We start from the raw sequence: 7,563 nt of genomic DNA on the forward strand, positions 1-7,563 counted from the left end.
AAGTTGGCAGCCAGGGGTCTTATCTAAGGGCACAGCTAGGGTCTGCGGGGTTGCCGGTGAAGATGTTGGCAGTGGAAGCGGTGGCGCCTCTGCATTGAGGTCCCTGGGCCCCCTGCCCAGGATGCGGTGGAGCTGTGTGGCTGGCAAGACTGCCAGGTCGAACCTCAAGGGACTTAGTGGCCTGAGGGTGGGGATGGAAGTGGGAGAAGGACTGGAGCAACTCCAACTCCCCGAGCTCTGTGACTCAGCCCTGGCCTGTCTGGCCTCTCGCATCTCTTGCACTTCTAAGAGGTGATATCTGATGAACATGGCATCAACTCCACTGCCACCTACTGTGGGGACAGTGACCTGCAGCTGGAGTGCATCAATGTGTACCACAACGAGGCCAGTGGTGAGACTCCAGTCTTGTTCCAATAGCTCTCCTGGGAACAAATGCCTTTCCATTTCCTTCAGGTGGCAGGTACGTGGCTCACACTGTGCTCGTGGATTTGGAGCTGGGCGCCATGGACTCCATGAGCTCGGGGCCCTTCAGGCAGATCTTCAGGCCAGACAACTTCATCTTTGGTGAGCTGTGGATGAGGACTGGGGTGTGGCTTCTTAGCCAGGGCAGTTCAAAGTCAATGAGGTCCTCAAGGTTATCTCTGTGGGAACTGTGGAACCAGGGCCACGGAACACCCTCCCATTCTCTTAGTCACTCAGTCTCCCTTTCCTAAATGGGCTTTGGAAGAGGAAGGCCCAGCTGTCTCCACAACTTGAGGAGCTGATGTAATCTTCCTGCAAGGAGCTGATTTGGGGCCATGACTACAGCCTTCCCATTGCCTGGGAATGCGCAGGAGCCACCTGCAGTGAGTCTGTTGTTGGCTGTCTCGGGATTGGCTCCTGATCTAGATTCTAACCAGCAAGGCTGCTGTCCTGTAACTTAGGGGGAGGGGGTTTTATTTGCTCCACATGCAGGGCGAATGGTGCTTTCACCTCACATGTGACACTTGGCTTTTTTTGCATTGTGGTGGTGACCACCATTTACCTGACCATCAAGTGATTGACCGGCTGTACTACCTTACAGGTCAGTGTGGGGCCAGTAACAACTGGGCCAATGGGTACTACATTGGAAGGTGCGGAGCTGATGGAGTCGCTGGTGGATGTTGTGAGAAGAGAGGCTGAGAGCTTTGATTGCCTACAGTGTTTCTAACTGACCTACTTCCTGGGTGGGGGACTGGGTCTGGGATGGGTACACTTCTCACGGGTGAAATTTGGGAGGAGTACCCAGACAGGATCATAAACACATTCAGTGTCCTGCCCTTCCCCGGGGTGTCAGACACAATGGTGGAGCCCTACAATGCCACAATTTTCATCAGCCAGCTGAAAAAAATGCAGATGAGACGCTCTGCATCGATAATGAAGCGTTCCATAACATCTGTTCCAGAACCTTAAAACTGACCACACCCACCTACAGTGACCTGAATCACCTGGTGTCTGCTACCATGAGTGGGGTCACCACGTGCTTCCACTTCCCGGGCCAACTAAATGCCAACCTGCCAAAGCTGCCTGCAAACATGGTTCCATTTCCTGGGCTGCACTTCTTTATGCCTGGCTTTGCCTCACTGATCAGCCACAGTACCAGGCCCTGACTGTGGCTGAGCTCACTCAGCAGCTGTTTGACGCTAAGAATATCATGGCCACCTGTGACCCCCGACATGGCCGCTACCTAACCGTGGCTGCCATTTTCAGAGGTCACATGTCCATGAAAGAGGTGAATGAGCAAATGCTCAATATCCAGAACAAGAACAGCACATACTTTGCTGAGTGGCTCCCTCACAACGCAGAAAGAGCTGTCTGTGACATCCCACGCCAGGAACTAAAAATGTCGGCCACCCTCATCGGTAACAACACAGCGGTCCAGGAGCTCTTCAAACACGATGCCGAACAGTTTACAGCTATGTTCAGGCACAAGGCCTTCCTGCACTGGTACATGAGTGAGGGCAAGAATGAGATGGGGTTCACTGAGGCCGAGAGCAACCTTAATGACCTGGTGGCAGAATATCAGTAATACCAAGATGCCACAGCTAAGGAGGAGTTGTTTGAGAAGTGTGCTCAGGAGGAGGTAGCCTAGAAGCTTTTTTTTCCAGGTAAAGGGAGAAGTAATGTGGATTCTTTAGTGTATTTTGATAGCCATTGTTACTTCCTTGTACCTCTTTGACTCTTTACATCTCCTCCTGCTACATTTTAAAGCACTTTAATAGGGTGTAGTTTGGCCTAATAAAGTATTATTATGACAGTTGGTTGCACCTCCACTTCTTTCTATAGGCCCCTGGGCACTGCTTCCAGATGGGCATAGTGGTCCTGCAAGGCTGCAGCTGTACTGACTGGCTGTACTACCTTTCTTGGGCTTGTCACATCCCAGAAACCAGCAGTCCAGTGGCTCCTGGAGGGGTCGGCATGGGCTGTAGACATGGCAGACAGGCTTCACACAAACTTGGGGCTGGCCTGGGCCTTGAGCAGCTACTTGGTGGGAATCCTGTTTCTGAAGGTAAGCCTCCATTTACCCTATTTACCAAACTTCCAGGGGACCAGCTGGGCCTGTTTGTGAAATTTTATAACTGGTCGGTGACCCCGGTGTATAATGTCCCAGGTGTATTACCTCAGGGTAGGAATGTGGTTGGACAGTTGGCCCTGAACCAGCAATGAAGGGTAAACAAGCAGGGCCCCAGCCACCCCATACTATAATGGCCTGGGTGTGTCTGTATGGCCTCACTCTCTTAATGAGGTGGGCATGGGTATCTGGCAGGAGTTAGTAGGCAGGAATTGAGCCCACCATATACTCACATGCAGTGAACCCCATAAATAAGGGGATTCAGTTGTGAAGGCCATAGATAAGTTTGCTGGCCTGCGTGCTTGGGGTAGTCTCAGTCCAAAGTCACAGATGGGGTTTCTGAACAGAACCTGGTGAGACAGGCAGGTGCTTACAAGTGCTGTTTCCCTCAACTGGCAACTAGTGAGAATGACCTAGTGGAGGTCCTACTTGCCCCAGTCTGGAGGGCTGATGTTCTCTGGAAAGTTGGCTAATGGGCACTGTCTCCTGTCTGCCTGACTCCCACTCCAAAACTACAGGGCAAAAACAATCCAAGATTGTCAGGATGAGACTGGTGAGGGTGACACCCTTGGGGATGGGTCTTTTAGCTCAGGACTCCAGCCTGGCAGAGGCTCCCCCTGAGGCTTGTCAGGCAGCCTGGACTTCAAGGCCTGCTTCAGGGAAGCTGTCAAATAAGAGATGTGAGTGTGAGCTGGGTTCTGGGCAGCATGCCAGGACAATGCTCTTCTATCTGGCTCTTGTAGAAGGCCAGGCCTCTGTGATGACTTCTTGGTAATTCTCCTCCCCCGTATCACACAGACAAGATAAAGCAAGCATAGCCTGGGGGTGGGCAGACGTACACGTTCCACCCCAGTTTCCCTGGGCATACCCACTGGCCTGAGATACGTCAGGGAAAACAGGTGATGCTTTTCTATGTTTATGAGTATTGACAATGGGCCATTGAGGGCAAAGGAGAACTGGCAAGGAAGATAGTGCCTCATCTTTAAAGAAGTGGCTCCTGGAAGCAGCAGAGGTGGGAAAGGTCCCCCAGACTCCCCCAAGCTGTTTTTGGAGTAGGAAAATGGGCCTCTCTGACAGTGCTCCTCAGTGGCTCTCATTCTCTGAGGGGTGTCCTTGCCCAGCCCAGCCCAGCCCAAGTGCACACCCTGAGATGACCTTGCAAGGATACTTGTTATTTCTCTGTACTTGTTTGAGTCTTTACATCTCCTCCTGATACATTTTAAGGCACTTTTATACCGTGTAGTTTTGCCTAATACTCTTATGGCAAAAAAAAAGGTGAGACCTTTATAGTGTGTAGTTTGACCTCATAAAACATCTTTATGGCAAAAAAAAAACAAAAACAAAAAAACAAAAAAGAGGGTGGGATTCTTGTAATTCCTGGCACATCACTTTCATTATGTGGAAGTTTGTTGTAAGCTTTTCTAAGATGACTGCATTTCAGTTTTGTCCTTAGTTTTAAGGTTTTGGTCTTAACTAGCACAAGAATTTTTGTTTTGTTTTGTTTTCTAGATTTGAAGAATTTTATAAATTTAAATTTAAATTGTTTGTACAGGTGGTTTTTGGTCACATGGATAAGTTCTTTGGTGGTGATTTCTGAGATTTTAGTGCAGCCATCACCCAAGCAGCGTACACTGTTCTCAATCTGTGGTCTTTTATTTTTCCCTCAATCCTCTTCCAGTCTTCCTCCCTGAGTCCCTAAAGTCCATTATGTCTTCCTTATGCCTTTGCATCCTCTTACCTTAGTTCCTACTTACAAGTGATAACACTGATACTTGGTTTGCCATTCCTGAGTTACTTTACTTGGAATAATGGCTTCCAGCTCCATTCAGGTTGCTGCAAAAGACATAACACTCTTTTTTGTGGCTGAGGAGTACTCCATGGTGTATATATACCACGTTACCACATTTTCTTTAATGACTCTTTGATGGGCACTTAGGTTGGTTCTATATCTTTGTAATTGAGAATTAGCACTAGTGTTTTCTATTATGTATTTGAACTACAGCTATAAAATAGTGAACTTGTCCTTATTGTGTGACTTTTTTGAAGCTTCAGTGAAAAGTCTGAGTCCTTCTAACTAAGTCCCTGTAACTTAGTGAGGCTTTTCCTTTTAATAGTACGGTCAGCCACACATAGAATAATTATTTTTCATGCAGCAAGCCTCCTCAGCATCAGGCTCACAGCTGAGCTCCTGGCATTCTCTTCTCATACATGCACTTTGTCTTTGAACAATCATCTTCTCTAAAAATCACCTGTTTGACAATCTCTATTCTTTCTCTCTGCTTTATCTTTTTCTTTCTACTGGTTGTCTCTACCTTATTACATTTCGTGTACAACATTACATTATGTTATGTTACTATGATCTCTTCTCTAGAAAAATAAGGAACAGCAGCACAAGAACTTAGTTTTTTCCTCATTGCTGTATTTCCAGCACCTGGAACAGTCCTTGGTACTCAGTAAGAATTCAGTATCTGTTGAGCGAACAAATGGATTATTACAAACATTTTTCAGCACTATTATTTTTATCCTCATTGAATGTCAGCAAAACTAACGGCTGGAAAAATAGGCCAAGTCATAGAACAGGTGGTAGATCTGGATTAAAATTCAGTGTTCTGACTCTGAAAATTGCTGTTTCTGGAAAAGCAGAAAGTGAAATGATGGACCTGGTGCTCGGGCTGGGGGACAGGGACTAGGGATGACACAGTGGGCAGGTGATTTTGCTGGGTCTCTCTTTAGCCTGTATCTGAGTCGCTTCTTTTAAAGGTTGGCCTGGCTGTTTTTGCTTCTAATTATGTCATATACTAGCAGCATATGTACAATGACCCTTGACTGCAAAATAGGACTAGGTTAACCCCTTAGTCTGGGGTCATCCACCCTACTAACACCCCTTTCTGAATTTGTTTTCTGAGCGTCTAGATTGTGAGAGTGAAATAGTTAAGGAAAGTCCCCAATTGGCTAGAAAATAAAAATATCAGCATATACATGCTTGTTTATATTATATAGAATTCATCAAATAACAATGATTTACTTACATACTTACTTCTACGTGATGTCACTGAAAAGAGCAACACAATAAAAATGCAACTCATTACACATGTTAACCAAAGAAGTGGGGACAGAAGAAAATGTCCTTTTGAAACCATTTGAAACAAAAAGGTTTAGGAAATACTCTATAAAGATACTTTTCTAAAATCTGTTTATAGATTTTAAAAAGCATATGTATTTTTGTAAATATGTTATAGCCACAGAATGTTAACTGTGGATCTGTATCGTTTGTATTCTGCAGTTCCTGGGGACATGTGTCATACAGTTTTATTTCAATTTGTTACTATGTATAGCCCCAAAGTACTGAGGAAAGTAAGTCTGGCAAGATGAGACAGGCCTGTTCTAGATTGCATACTTAACTTGCTGATAACTTGCCTCAAACAGAAAAGCAATATGTAGGAGAATTATACCAGAAAATAGTTCTTTTCTTTTTCTCTGCCCATGTTAATAAATAAGTAATTTGTGACTTGAGGGACCTCAAATCCCTTGGACTCCTTCATGCTCATTGTTTTGGAAATTGCATTCCCAATTTCTTACTGCTTTTGCCAATATAGCAACTCAAAAGTTGCATTAGGTTACATTGTAAACTGTGTGTGAGGTGTGTGTGTGTGTTTGTGGGTGTTTATTTAGGAGTCAGTGTTTGAAATCTATAGTCATAGCTGAAAGCCCGACATAGTTCTCATCAGGCATATTGCAAAGTCCTTTCCCTTAAATCACAGAAGCAAATAGAAAAAAACAAAATGCAAAAATTAAACAGTTGGCATGAAACACTTTTCCCTCGGGTGGCAGAGCAGGGGGCCTTACTTCCATGGTTCATCTGGGCAGGGGGTGTGCACAGAGCAGGGTGTCCCCCTCCCATGCTTCATCTTAGCAGGGGGTATGCAGAGAGCAGAGGGCAGCCTCCCATGCTTCATCTGGGCAGGGGCTATGTGCGGAGGAGGGGGACCACCTCCCATGCTTCACCTGGGCAGGGGCTATGCACAAAGCAGGGGTCCCCCTCCCATGTTTCATCTGGGCTGGTGGTATGCATATGTAAGAAGGGCCAGATAGGACTGTGACAGCTGATCCCCCCAGCAACACCAGCTGTGGCTACTGGTGTCTGACTGAGTGTTGTTATTCTAGAATTTGGCCTTGGTATTTACATTCATGGGTTTATAAAAGTTAGAAATCTCTATTTTCATTGAAATCTCATTATTTTCCACTATCAATAACTAATCATAATTTTTAAACATACAAACTGATGACAAAACACAATATCCCAAACATGAACAGGAGTTCAACGTTTGACATGTTGGCCCAGGTGCTGAACAGTCATCCCAAGAAAGAGCCATGAGAAGCAGCCAACTTCCTCACCTTGAAGGGTCAGCTTCTAATCTGTTTGTGATAGAAAGATGCTCTCATACCTGCTTTGAGGTGTTTCTGGCTGTTTATCTTCTAACTCTATCCTTATTTGTCAAGAAACCACTGTCCAGAAATGCTGGCTATCAGACACCTTGAGAGGATGCTGCAGCCTCTGTGAGGCCACCGTCCCTCACATTTCCTTCCTTGACAATCCTGATTGTTACCACCCAGGTACAAGGCACCCAATTGCACTGGAGAGAGGTGATGGACCTTAGGGATTAGAATTTAGAAAGATTTTGTTATTTTGATGAACTATTTATTTACATACATGTTTTTCTAAAGTAAATATTTGTATAAATGCCTTCATAGTTCAAAGAGCAAATACGAGAAGGTGAAATGTACCATGGAATGGCCCTGCTGTTTCGTCTGCTGTATCCTCAGTGGGTACCCTCATCCATAACTCGATAATGTAACTCCCACTCCCTGAAGCCTCTTCTTTCTCCCATAAACCCCATTTCCCTTGCTTTTACCTCTACCTCAGCAGGCAAAGGGAGATGAGAATCCAGCTGTGGATTTCCCCATGTCTGGGT

The 7,563-nt window shown here is 45.7% G+C and overlaps 1 pseudogene; it reads left to right on the forward strand.

Moving 5' to 3' along the window:
• The first annotated feature begins 301 nt into the window (after positions 1–301).
• Positions 302–2,193, forward strand: LOC118155227 (tubulin beta chain-like; annotated as a pseudogene).
• The last annotated feature ends 5,370 nt before the right edge of the window (positions 2,194–7,563 follow it).

The sequence above is a fragment of the Callithrix jacchus genome, chromosome 7 (genome assembly GCF_049354715.1).
Source record: "Callithrix jacchus isolate 240 chromosome 7, calJac240_pri, whole genome shotgun sequence".
In the NCBI taxonomy this organism is placed as follows: Eukaryota; Metazoa; Chordata; class Mammalia; order Primates; family Cebidae; genus Callithrix; species Callithrix jacchus.